Source organism: Dama dama, chromosome 24 (genome assembly GCF_033118175.1).
Source record: "Dama dama isolate Ldn47 chromosome 24, ASM3311817v1, whole genome shotgun sequence".
NCBI lineage: Eukaryota > Metazoa > Chordata > Mammalia > Artiodactyla > Cervidae > Dama > Dama dama.
This window is the reverse complement of record NC_083704.1, coordinates 15,229,703-15,243,539: the sequence shown is the minus strand read 5'-3', so window position 1 is coordinate 15,243,539 and position 13,837 is coordinate 15,229,703. Positions and strand designations below refer to the sequence as shown.

The window sequence follows — 13,837 nt, the reverse complement described above, 5'->3', positions numbered from 1 at the left end:
CCACTGCTCCGCTTGCCTTAACTTCAGAGAGGATGCTAAGAAATGTCTCCACCTTCCCTGCCCACCCCAGAGGCGCTGCTCCTGGTCGCGCTCCTCAGCGCAGGATGTAAGGCAATTCCTTCCTGGATCCATTTCAGTCCCTTCCCATTCAATAATGACCTGGCTCTTCGGCCACCCCTTTTGGATGGTGGAAATTACACAATTATAATGTTTTAGAAAGTTAAGTCCTATCCTTTCACTTTCCAGACAACTCTCAGTGGATCCAACCCTCCCCCTAGAGACTGACATGAGAGACTGAACTCACTAAGCATTCCTATCCTCATACAAGGCCCACCTCCTAGATTAGTTAGTACCTCTGCTTGGCTGTCAGTATTTTCCAGGCTCACAGAAAATACTGTGCCTAGAAAAATATCTCTCTAGGCACAGAGACAGTAAAGCTAGTTTCCAGTTTCAACCAGGAAAGATGGTTACAGGTTGGAAACAGTAGAGATGTACTCTAAATTACTAAAACACACACACACGCCAAGTAGTTAAAAGGAAGTTTTTTTTTCATTTCAAGTAATCAGGTTAAATCTCTCTCTCTCAACATTTTTTATACGAAAAGGTGATGATTTCCTTTTAGTGAATAATACCAAGGTACCAGGGACTTTGTTTCTGCTTCAGTCTTGCCAAGCAGGCCTCATGTGTCCCATATGCCACATGAAAAAATGGAAGCAATGCGGAATTAACAAAATCACCATGGTCACATGATGGTCATTTGTTTGTGACTGAACTGGTGTTACTACAGTCTTGCGGAAACTAGGAAGCAGAGAAGGGTTGAGAGTCTTGGCCGTAGACACATTTTTCAGTTATTTGCTTAGACCCAGAAGCTAAACCCCAGGACGGGTTGCTCAGGTGGTAAATTGCATATTTATGGAGGTAAGTTTTGGAGAAGTGAGATTTAGATGCACCACCACATTTAGACTTTGTTTTCTGGACCCTTCCTTTTAATCCAGATTTTGCACGTTTCTCTGATCTGCAGAATCCCATGGACGCTCGTGTGTCTCAGTGATACAGTCTGTCATCATGAGCACACAGCACTCCCCTGCCTGCTCTCTGATGAGTTTCATCATCCTCTAGCCTACACCTCTCCTTTAGTTTTAATCTGACAAGGGGTCCAAAGCTCCTCTGAGTTCAAAACATCTCCCTATCTATAGCTTCCCGCATCATATCTGAATCTGACAAATCATGCAGACATTGCGATCATTATCATTGTGAAATGATATCCCTCTTGGACCAATATTTACATCCTTGTCTTATAATATGAATACATTTTTCATATATAAACTCTCTTAACTGTATACACTCTCCTACCTCTTCATTGCTGGAAAAAAAAAACCCCACTAAAAATGAAGTCACATGTAGTTCCGGATGAAGTCGATAATTATAATAGTAATTAAAAACGAAGGAGTCCAGTTGTTAAGGGTGTTTCACGGAGCTTAAGCAGATAGCAACAGCATGGACTCGCATCATGATGGCATGCTGTATCATTTCATCGTTCCCAAACTCTACCTGTGATTACGTGGAAATTTCAGGGTTAGAGAAAGAATTTACTCTTCACAAAGGAAATATGAAATAAATGCTGAACAAAGTTAAATAAGCACCGAAGTGAAAATAAAAAGACAAACCATTAACACCAACTAGCTGTTTCCAGTGGGATTTCTAAATTCATCTTTGGTGCCATGCCATTTCATAATTTCCTAAAATTCTTACAATGCTAGTATATCTAAGTAAATTTAAAATAAATATATAAAACTGCATAATTTAAAAGCGTTAGTGCCATTATTCCCATAAGCCAGATAAAAGAAAGAGGATCACAGATACGACTGCAATGTCCTGACCGTGAATGAATTTGGCAGAGTTCGATAGCAATTTCAACATAACTGTGTGCTTCGTTGACTTAAGAGAGTGGTCATTTGAGTATAAACCTTAGTCTTCTTTCTCTAAAAAAATGAAAAAAAAAATGCTATATTTATAACAAAAAGACCTTTGGACACTCATTTTTAAAAATCGCATTTTAAAGAAACGAGTATTTGAAGCTTGTAAACAATACTAAAGTCTTGATTCCGTCACATATTCACATGGCATCTACTTATTTTCTAACAGCTCTTTGATGATTAAATTAAGCCAGATGACAGCAGCACTGGGATTTCCATCAAAGTGGTATACATATTAACCAGCAAAATGCTAAGAAAAACCTGCTAATGCAGAGCATGGATATTTTCTTATCAATAAATACTAGAACTTCATGTGGGGATTTTAGCTGATGGCTTTAGAAAGGTATAAAAAAAAACTGCAAAAATAACACGATAGCTTTTTACTTGCCTATTGAGTTTATGAGCAAGAAAAAGTTAAACAATTATGCATAGTCCCTGAATTTCAGAGAGTTGCTATGCCCCTCCTTCATTCTCTGCCGACCCATGGCTGGATTTTTTTCTATGTGACGGTGATGAAATCACCTGAAAGCAACTCAGATGATGGAACCATCAGATGACAGCTGGGCCTTCTAATTTCCATGTCAAGGCATATCATATTTGGACTTGGACGATCGTAAAACTTTTAGAAATTGATGTTCCGTTGTTTTCTGAAGATGTGGAAACAGTTTACCTCAATTATTGGTGCTGATTTTCCACTGCAACCAGATCAAATTATGTCAACATGCATTTTTAGTTTTTCCTTTAAGGTATGATGCTATGGATTAGATGGTCCTAAAGTGAGTATTGGATCTTGACAACTGGAAGAAAATCTGCAAAATATGTGAGATCATTCCTCTACTTTGCATTTCCCTAGAGATGATCCTCACTCTGATCACGTTTAGTGCATGATAAAGAAGCAATTGACAATAAAGGAAATGTAAAAAGAATGTGTACCCATTATTAAAAATTCCAGCACTACATCCATCTTAAGTTGAAAAGTCACAGAGTTCTTTTGGAAGTCTCTATCACAAACACTGATTTCCTATCTTGTGTGGGTATTAGGAGGTTGATCTGGGTTTACCTAGGTAGATTAGCTTTGTGAATATGTCGCAGTGAAAAAAACTTGCAGAAAAAAAAAAGACTGTATATTACACGAAGTGATTCTGCATAGAATCACACGCTGTGTAATCAAAGAAATCTCTACAAAATTTGCCGAAATATTTGAAATAAAACGTGACGCAGTTGTTTTCCCGTTAAAAATCTTATATCCTTCCTTTCAGCTGAAACCGAATTTCATGTTTACTTATATTAAAACCAATGTTACTATTCACAGAAGTGATGTTGTCAACAAAATCTTAATTTTGTGTGTTATCCACATTTTTAATGCAAGAACTGCACCATTTTAAAATGGTGTGAAATGTAATAAATTGATAAAAGGCCTGTTTCTTAAAGGGCTAATCACTATTGGGACCCTCTTCCCTTTGACTGCAGAAAATGAAATATTTTCTGCTGCTAGATAAAAGAACTGCAACATATTAATACTTTTAAAATGTTGTATAAATTTATGACTGAGGGATAATTATGACCTTGTACCTTGAGTGAGATAATTCTGGGTGAATTCTTGGCCTTTAAATAAGTCACAGATGCAGTTTTATCCTAATAGATATCACTTGGTTACAGAACTTTAAAAAATCTCATATAACCTTTGGCATGGACATTGTATATTAGGTAGGGGTTATAAAAAACTGCCAGGAGAAATTTTCTCAAGAAAAGTATGTAGAGGAATTTAAAATATTGATCTACTGTGGCTGCCGACCATGGTTAACAGTCCTTCCACCTGCCGATAATGAAGATCGCTACTGGCAGCAAAAGAAGAACCTAACACGATGCTAAGGACTCAGTTTGAAGGTAGAGTCAGTTTGGTGTTTTATAAGTCAGTTCCTTTTGTTTTCTCAATATCTCCTCAATTGTCCCGATGGAATTCTTTCAATTCATGTTTTGTTTTACCTCTGCAGCTATTTCCCAGGGCACAGATACCTCCCAGTAATTTTAGAGAAAGGTACCTTCAAAATGCTAGATGGGCATTTCATGACTTACAAAAACACAATATCACCAGATTACAGAGGATTTTGAAACCACAAGCTAACACTGCTGCCAAACATTAAAAATGGCAGAGTAAACTTGAAACTCTGTCTCAAGTACTTTATTTTTAATCAAACAGATGATACTAATGTATACAGTTTAAATATTGTGTATCTTAGCTCCCATCTCATCTTCATAGAAATGAAAGGGTTGTGATGTAAATACAAATAATACGTAACTCTGAACATCCAGAGCCAAGTTTAATCAAAGATGAGCAAAATTAATTTAGATTATAAGACTCTGATCCACTGAAAAAAATCAATTTATTAGCACTTGGCATAAATATACATTAAAGGAAACCAACCTCAGAAGCAAAGATAGCCTGAGAAAAACAAATCCAGTCACAGATAAGTCTTGCTAATATTCTTTTTCTACCTTCAACAGTCCTTCAGCAGTGACTTCTATAACTGTTTGAAATCATTAAGCATATTTAACTTTCAATGTTAGAATGAAAAATAAAAGAAAGCAAAGTCAGAAATGTAAAGACTATGGAAGCACCAATTAAAAAAAAAAATGAAGGTCGTTTGTCTAAAGAGAGGAAGTATGGATTTGATAAGTTCATCATCACTGACTTAAAATATGTTCAGAACTTCACTGGTGACATAAGGCGTTTTTGAGGAAGCCAGTTCTTTTCCTGATTAGAGAGTCACAGATTTCTCAGCATGCACCACTGTGTGTACCAGTCAGGACCATGCCAGTACTTACCATTTGAAGAGATGGTTTTCAGTGTCCACATCACCTTTAAGCCCCAGAGCCTTTCCTAACCTTGTCATGAAGCAGATCTGAATTAAACTAACGTGTATACAAAGGATTCATTTGCGATTCTCAACCTTACAGACTTCAAACTGTCTCCCCATACTAAAGAGGATTTTCAGTCCTATCCACTTCTGGCTATATGGTATATTGTGTCTTTACCGGCTGACTCACTCCACATTCTACTCATGCAGTTTATCATTATCTTGTCCACAGATAAAATCCACACTGAATTCAGATGAGAATGCCCATTACCTAGAGAATCTGGAGAAAAGTAGCAGCACTGTGGTTCAAATAATATTTCTCCAGTAAGAGAAACACTATGGTCAATGCAGATTTCTTTCTCCCTCTCCAAGTAGAAGGTGGGAAACACAAGCAACTGCAGCAAATTATACTAACTCTCTGCAATGTATTTTTCTTGTGTTTTTATTTTATTTTTTTTTTTTGGGGGGGGTTACTTCTTATAAAAATTGACAAGATTCAGACAACTTTGGACACTGTTCTAACAGCTTCATTTAACAATAATTATGACTCATTTCTCCACTTAATACAAACTTCTCACTTTCTCTTTCATTACTTTTGAAACAACCTAGGCATTTTTCTAATTAGCTTCACTCTGCACAAAGAAATAACCCGACTGCAGTACGTTGTTAATGTGAAAGTGAACGACAGGGACCTTTCTGATTGAACATTCTCACTTCCTACCTCAAGACAGGCGTTCTGCATATATGCAAATACTGCAGACAGATGGCTTTGTATATCTTACGCACTATCATATTAAGGCATGTCCCCCCTCATCATAAAATCCTGAAAATTATCAGCACTGCCTCTGACATCTACATTTAAGAAATAGTTAACCTTGGTAACATTATCTATTGTGCTTATCTCAAAGTAAGGAGGGAAAAACAGCTTAAATATTCTATCAAGTTCAGCCAAAACTTCCTACTTCACTTCATTGTCACAATCCTTGATCTGGACTCCAAGTTTATAAAAGAAAACGAAAAACAAATTCACAAGGCAGAGCTTCAAGTCATCAGCCTGTCTTAGAAGGATTTAGTTATTTTATGCCCGGAACATTTTACAAGCTCCAAACCCTTCCCCAGTATAATATTTTAGGAAGCTGACATTATTTCTGCACTTCTTACCACTCAAGCACCTGACAGTCTGGATTAAAAATAGTATATACACAGCAACTCCCTGGTTACTATTTCCCTGAAGTTTTAAGGCACTCAGATTATTGAATCTTCTTTCTAAGAATTACTGGAGAGGTTGATGAAAACACATATCAAACTATTCACAGGTAATTCTCCCACTAAAATCAATTGGCCTCTGTTAGTGCGATTCATTAGGACTAATGAAAATTACCATCTCCAGCAGCCAGTCTGTACCTTTCCAGACATCCTTCTCCAGGATCCATCACACCATGCCCAGCTCTGCCTTCCATCCTGCTCCTCGTAGTGCTGAGTGAGGCACTCACTCCTTCATTAAACAGCATTAAAAATAGACCGCACAGAACTCCCCAGTGGAGCATGCTCTAATGGGGCTAGTGCCACAGTTCTCAAGGTAACCACACTCAGTTGGTATCCAAGAAGGAAAGTCACTGGGAGACCAGCAATTTACAAATTTAATAGTGCAGTGCACCCAAACCTATCTCAATCTGAGCTGAATACTGTAAAAGAGAAGTCAGTATGTAGTGAAATGAAGTCACAGAGAAGCTCAAGGTGCATTTCTGGAGTGTGTAAGTTTCTTTAAATACACCTCACTGAAAAAGTACTCTGCTGAATAGACATTCATCCAAAGCAACTTATTTCAAGATTTATTGGACAATATTAATCACAAGCAGTGAGGATAAGTTAAGACATCTCTGTAGAGCGGTCTGAATGTCTTAAAACTGTATTTAAGCCAGATTACTTGAGACCAAGTGATAGTATTAAAAATCAAGGGTAGTAATAGACTAGCCTTTTGTAAGGAGGAACTGTATTCCTTAAAAAATATTCTAAACTCCCTCTTTGGAGCCTTGAAAAACATTCTGTTCAAGTGATGAAAAGAAGTATAAGAATATTATTAGAAAAGAAATTCAGGATCAAACACATATACATACCTTAGAAATCCGTATCAACCTGAGATGAGGGCATATGTTATTATCTCCTATGCGATCCTCATTGGGAAAAAGCAGAAGCAATCACTGCCAAGATAACCAGACTACTCGGCTACATAGCTAGAGCTCTAGGCTTCCAAATGACTGCCCTCTGCGAAAATGACATTACCTAAACCTTACAAAGACATGTAAACCCTGTGGGCACAAAACCTGAGCAGTAGGTGCATTTATTTTAAAGTGTCAAAGATTTCCTAACTTTTACCAAATGAAAAGTGATTTCCTGTCAGCCCCATTTCTCCGTTTGCCCAAAACAATCACAGCCATTTTGATCACCAAAGTGGATGAAGAAGAGGTGGGGATCATTCAGATTTCTTCAGTATTTGAGTGAAATCTTGTCCACATTCAGCCTAAACTTTGGAGATCGTCATCTTTGTTTGGGGAGGCTGAAGTGTCAAACCAACAGACTTGAAAAAAAGTCAGAAATTAAAATGGGTATCTGCACTCCAAACACCATCTCGTGAAAGTGATTTTTACCAGCCTTCCATCCCTCTAACTTTCAATCCTTTCTTTGTCTTTCCAGCTCAGATTCTGTGCTTGCCTGTATCTTCAGGACACTGAACTGACAGCACCACATCCAGTCCAGCTCCATTTCCATGCATAAACACCCAGAGAATCCATTTCTCTTCCTAGGAAACTTTCTATACACCTGTCTCATTCAACTCCCTTCTACCACTACATCTACACCCCTGAGGCAGAAGATGTTAAATTTGGAGTTTGCAATGATACAGAGTTCAGACACATAAAAATGAAACTGAACACCTTTCCTCTATACCCTGGGGGAGCCGGGATCTCAAGTCCTCTGAGGACAACCAACAGATGACAACTTTCTGCCCCTTGCATAGCTCTCTTCCAAAAGAAATATGCACATTCCCAACTTTCTACAGAGAAGCCTTTAAAGATCAACTGTATACTTCTCTCATGAAGAGACCTGCTCTTTTCCATTCTCTTCCTGCTTTTCATTTTTGCCTCATTCTGGGGAGGGGGGAGTCTACCCCTCCTCCGACAAAGCATGAAAATACAATACATACATAACAGCAGCTTTCTACAAACAGGAAAGAGAGACCTAGACTTAAAGACAACTCGAAAGAAAAGCACAGATGCAAGGCAGGAAGGAAAAGAAAAAAAAGAAAGAAATGACAAAAGGCGTGCAATGTTCACGTCGGAAGACCTTAAAATTATTTTACCTTGACCGAAAAGTGGACGTCCCCCCAGCGTCTCTGTTCCTTGATTGATTTTGGTTTTTGGCTTTTATTAGTATTATTGTTTCTCACGGATGACTTGGCTGTATTTGTTTGCTTTGGCTTATTTTTGTTATTATTTCGGGTCGATTTATTTAACTGCTAATAAAAGGAGCCTCCTGCGGCGTCGGCGGGGCTCCTGGCAGGGCTGTGGCACCAAGGGCTGCGGCCACAGCAGCGGCTTCGGCCGGTGACCCCGAGGTCCCTGCGGCTCCCCGCTGCTCAGATGCGCTCGGGGGGCGCTGCCGCCGCCTTCTCGGCCCCTGGCTGCGGAGAGGGAGCGAGCTCCCGCCTCCTGGCTGCCAGTCCGTCCCCGGGCACGTCTGTCTGTCTGGCCGTCTGTCCCTCAGTCCGGCAGCCCGCCGCGGGCTTCCCGCCGTCTCGCGATCCGCTCTCCGAGCTGCCCCTCGCGGCGGCCCCTCCGTGACTCTTGGTCCCACTAGTGAGGCAGGGGCCCTCCGCCGGTCTTCTGCACCCGCACCTCTCTGGCTCTGCCACTCCGTGCCCCGGCCGCTCCCCTCGGACAGCGGAGGGTGTCTGCAGGGCGGGCGCGCGCGGCTGCTGCTCCCGCCTCCCCCGTCGGCTTCCCCTGCCTCTCCCTCCCGCTCTCTGCCTGCCGGTCTCCCGTCTCAGTCGTCTGACTGCTCCCACCTGTCCGTCGCTCTGTCCCTCCCAGTCCCTCCGTGAGCCAGCCAGCCTCGGCGTCCCTGGGTCCCGCGCGCCCAGCTCCCCGCCTCCGCGCGCCCCTGCCCTCCCACGCGCCCGGCTCCTCCCCGCAGCCCCGGCCGCGTCCGGTCCCCGCCCGGGCTGGCGGCAGCGTGCGGGTGGCATGTGGCGTGGCAGCTGCTCAGCCGGCAGACTCCAGCCTCTGACCCGCCACACCCGGGAGATGGCCGCGCTCGGGCGCCTGCGGGGGCCGGGCCTCGGCCACCAGGCGCAGCCGGAGTTGGCCGAGCCGGAGCGCGGGCACCTGCCCGGGGCGCCCGGAGCGCGTGGTGGTGCCATCCGTCCCCGGGCTGGTGTACTCCACCGGCCCCCGGGCTAGAGACAAAGCGCCGGAGCCACGAACGTGTACATCATTCATCAGAGAGAAAACTGGCACGTTGCCCCCTGCCCCTCCACCATGCGTCCCCGCTCCCGGCCAGCGCGCATCCCTCCCCGCCCCGGGCCAAAGCCCCAAGTACCTCTCCTGGGCGCCTCCCGACTCTGGCGGCGGACACCTGGCCAGGCTGTGCTCACTCCCTTCCTCCGGGGCCAACTCTGCGGAGAATATCCCACAACAATAACACCTCACTCCACCCAAATCCAGCCGAAGCCTTAGCGCTCGCAGACATTCGCGGCTTTGAGCAGGATCCCAAGTCCTCTTGTGCGGCGCCCGGTGGACTCCGCGTGGGCGCCCGCCCAGCCCGCTGCCCACCCGGGGGCTGATTGAGAATCAGAGGTGCCCCAGAAACCCCTGCAGGCTAGGGCGTGGGGCAGGGCGCAGAGTTGACACACCAAGAAATAAAAGGGCTGCATTTCCTGTTTGTTTGGAGATGTGCTATTTTTATTATCTGTAATTCATTTTCCCCCCATTGTTTCAAGGTACACACTACCAAAAGGAAAAAAAAAAAAAAAAGGAATAGTGGAGGAATGGGAATACATTTCCGGAACACCGCCCACCCCTCCTGAGTGAATGTGGAGCCTACTTTTCCAACATCACAGGTCACCAGCCAAGATAGATCACTCTGGCGTTCTGCCCCCAGCTGAGAGCAAGGCATTTGATTCTGGGCTTCCTTGCTAGGCTGTTATTAATGGGAAGCAAAATTATAGTTGTACACGCCTGCATGGAATTGCCAAAGCTTATTCTGACAATATCCAGAAATTCAGCTTCTGAAATGCAGACGCTGAATAACTATGGATCTGGTGCAATGAACGCCCCATCCCACAATAAATTGGAGAAGAGAAAATCAACTTTTACCAGCTGCAATTAGTAACCCCAATGAAAAGACAACAAATAAATAACTAGTATAAACCGTGTCATGAAAATGTCCACATCCTTTTAGTTCCATTTATTGACACCATTCCTGATGACAGATATTTATTAAGGGATGTGTCTTCCAGTTTTCATAGAAAAGTAATTTCAACGGCAGTAGCCATGTTTATATATGCTAAGATATTGATTAAGATACCAAACATGTTATGTGCACTGCTAGTAAATGCTATGGAAAAAATTAGGATGAAGTTGTACTGGTCTTTGGTGAATAGATAATTATTTCCCAAATATTGGAAACTGTTTCCTTTGGGAATTGGCTAGTTTTGGAATAAGAATAAATCTGCTGTATGAGGTTTCAGCAAATAAAGCCTAAAGAATTTAAGACCCTTATGTTGATCTATTTTTTGAGCATTTCAACTCAAATGTTCCTCTCCAAAAGCATTTTGACAGGCATTTCTCTCCTCCTTCCAGCCATATGGAATTCAAGGGAAAATTCACACACAAAAAAGTATTTCTAATTCTCCTCCCTTCATCTCATGTTCGAAAAAAAAATCTCCTTTCCTTGGGGGAAATTGTTGTGCCAACTTGCTATGTATTAAATTCACACAGTTGGGACTGCACAGAAAGTCATTGTACTTGACTTTCCTTTTGGACAGAGTGACACCTAAGTACTCTCTGAATGGGTGGATCTACTAAGAGGAAAACTTTAAGAGCTTGTTCTTAACACAGTCTTCTAGATCTGACTTCACGCTGTGAGTTACACACACACACACACACACACAGAGGAACTCCTTTCTATAAACTGGATTAGAAATTATAACTACTGAACAGAGGGAAAGGGAATTCAATCAGCATTCTTACTACAAACAGTGATTATGTAAAAGAACAAGACACAGTGTTTCAGTATCTTATCAGTGTAAAGACAAGCTTGATGAAACAATGCAATTTCTCACAGAGTTTAACCTTTACTTAAAAAGGAAAACCTCCCAAAGAAGAATAACATTCATTTAATTCGGCTAACTTTTTCTAACTTTTCTCATAACATGTAGTCAACAAAGGAGGAACTAGAGAAGGTTCAAGTTTATTTGAGGCCACCTAGGTAATTAACATTCAGCTATCTAATTTTAACTGTTGCATCCCAAAGTGGGGCTGAAACATACTTCTGGGAATATTAGGCAGGCAGTGAGCAGTGAGCGACTCTTCCAGGCATTCAGAAAGTATTTGCATTTCCTTAATTTGAAACAGTTACCATACCTTATGGCCCTTGGTCTGTCCTATATTAACTACCACTAAACTCAGTAAAACTGTTGTCTTCCTTATTGGATTTCTGGATGATGTCTATGATGCTGATGTCCAAGCAGAGATATTTCTGCACTGAAAGCATCCTACCTTTAGGGGTGAGAAGTGGTGGAAATGGGGGAACAAGGAAGTGTCATAGGGAAGAACAAGTCTGACTCCATATTAGGTCTGTTTCTTTTACTTTAAGATTTGTATTCTGTTGCTTTTGCTTTGAGTTAAAAATGTTGCCTACAGCTTGAAATATACAGGATAGCCCATTCTCAAGGCTCTGACCTTTAAGAGTATAACACTTTCCCATTCATATAGAGATACAAGGTTGCAGAACAGAAAATAACATTTGTCATGTTGGAGGTTTACAGGAACATCATGACCTGACCTACCTGGACAGTTGCAAGAACAAAGGATTCCTGCACCAAGAAATTTGCAACAACAACCAACCATATCCCTCCCCTGTTTAGTATAAAAAAATGTCTGTTTTCTTAACCGGGGTAAGATGGTTCTCTAGGACATTAGTCCACCGTCTTTTCTGTCTTTTGGCTTTCTGAATAAAGTCTCTATTCCTTGTCCCAACAATTCATCTCTTGATTTACTGACCTGTTATGCAGCAAGCAGAAGGTGTTTGCAGAAACTGTGCTGTTACTCTCTCAGTCTGGATGCTTTTGAATTTCATATCACATTTGAAATGAAAGGGCAAACAGGTAACCAAGTAACCCCAGCTTGGGGGGTTGAGTTCACCTACACACCGGCAAACATCTTAGACTGTCGACAAGCTCCTTTACACGTATTCCCTTAAGACACCAAATTAGTGCCCTTTAATGAAGCTTTCAAATTGGATTTTCAAAATAAGGCAAATTGCTAAAATAGCCCAGCTACCTTTATAAGCACCTTTTCAGCTGAAGCGAGGAGTAGAATTTCCATGCTGTTGAACTTCCATCATTTCTCAACAATTAGGCTGCTAGGAACTCCCCTTTAGGGCACTCTTCCCCATCACAACAAAGACCCACAAACCCCATAGAGAGAATTCTCATTTGCCCTGTTTTCAACAAAACAATCTAGGGTCTATTAAGTACCAGTCTTGGGTTTAAAGCCCTACAGATACGCCTGGAACAGAAAGGCAGGGGAGTCAGAAGGGAGGGTGGGGGGGAGAGTAACATTTTAACCAGAAAAGTTTAGTTTCCCATTCTTAATTAGTGCTAAGCCAAAATAACTCTAAAACACATTGCAGAACATCAACAAAGAATGTTACATCACGTATGCATCTGAGCATGAAGAAATGTCACGATCAAAAACAAAGAGGACTTGGGAGCCTAGAAACCAAATGTTCTGATGGCACAGATCCTTCTGGAGTCTGCTGTGCACAGTACAAGAAAATGATCTTCACGAACCCTTGGTGTTCCCACAGGCAGACCAGAAATGAATGCTGGCCGGCACATGCACACGGTGATGCTTGGCTGACAGGGCAAACTCAGAAATTTCCTCAAAAATGAACCTGTGCAGTATTTCCTTGGAGATGCATCTAAATCAGAGGAGGGACAATCAGAAGAAAGAGCTGCAGAGAAGCTTAGGAAGCCTTTCATCTGAGCATCGAAAGACAAGAAAGGCTGTTGGCTGAACTGCATATTTCTTTTCAGCATCTTTTGGGATAGAAATATCAGCATTTACACACAACCTTAATATTTGGGGTTTGGGCTCCTGCTCCCCCCGCCCCCACCCCCAGAGTACTGTGCCTCTTCCTTCTTTGTATCTAGTGCCCTGAGGGGCCCGTGACTTCTGTATAGCCGAGGCCTGTGCTCCAGGCAGGAGGGCACTCAGATGTAGGGACTCTATAGAGGAGGCATGTGCTCAGGCAGGATGTCCAGTGGCCTCTCTACCTGCCTGAGGTGGGCACTGCCCCCTGGGGTCTCTTCAGCATGAAGTGTTTTCAGATTCCTATGGAACTCATGGAAGATGCTTTTGATTTTTAAAAACTGAGCCCAGAACTGAAAGCAGCAATGAAGCAGAAGCATCAAGGGACTCTTTGGGAAGGGCAGAGGAAAATGTTTCCTCCTGCCATGCAAGGAATGATCCAGAACATAACCTAGCACCTGCCAAAGCCCTTTGTAATCCTGTCTCTACTTCTGCATTCCTGGTCCTGAGATACAGCATTTTCTTCTGCAATGGACACGGTTCCCTTTTTTCACACAAAGGAAGACAAAAAGGTTACCGAGGTATTCAGAACTGAAATAATATATCTGGCTTCCTCACAATGACATAACATTAAAGGTCTGTGAATTAGCCCTTAGAATAAAATAGCTACAATTCATCTCTAATAAAATAT

At 42.2% G+C, this 13,837-nt stretch overlaps 1 protein-coding gene across 10 annotated transcripts in view; it reads right to left on the bottom strand.

Annotated features, from left to right (window-relative positions):
- The window catches only part of ARPP21 (cAMP regulated phosphoprotein 21), a 162,349-nt gene extending 152,640 nt beyond the window's left edge, over positions 1–9,709 (bottom strand). For 9 of the 10 annotated variants that reach the window (XM_061127709.1, XM_061127715.1, XM_061127714.1 and 6 more), the window contains exon 1: positions 9,431–9,709. The gene's annotated coding sequence lies outside the window, so the exon portion shown is untranslated. Of the gene's footprint in view, positions 1–8,192; positions 8,925–9,430 lie in introns of those variants that run through there. The other variant, XM_061127710.1, reaches the window with a different exon arrangement.
- Positions 9,710–13,837: the final 4,128 nt, after the last annotated feature.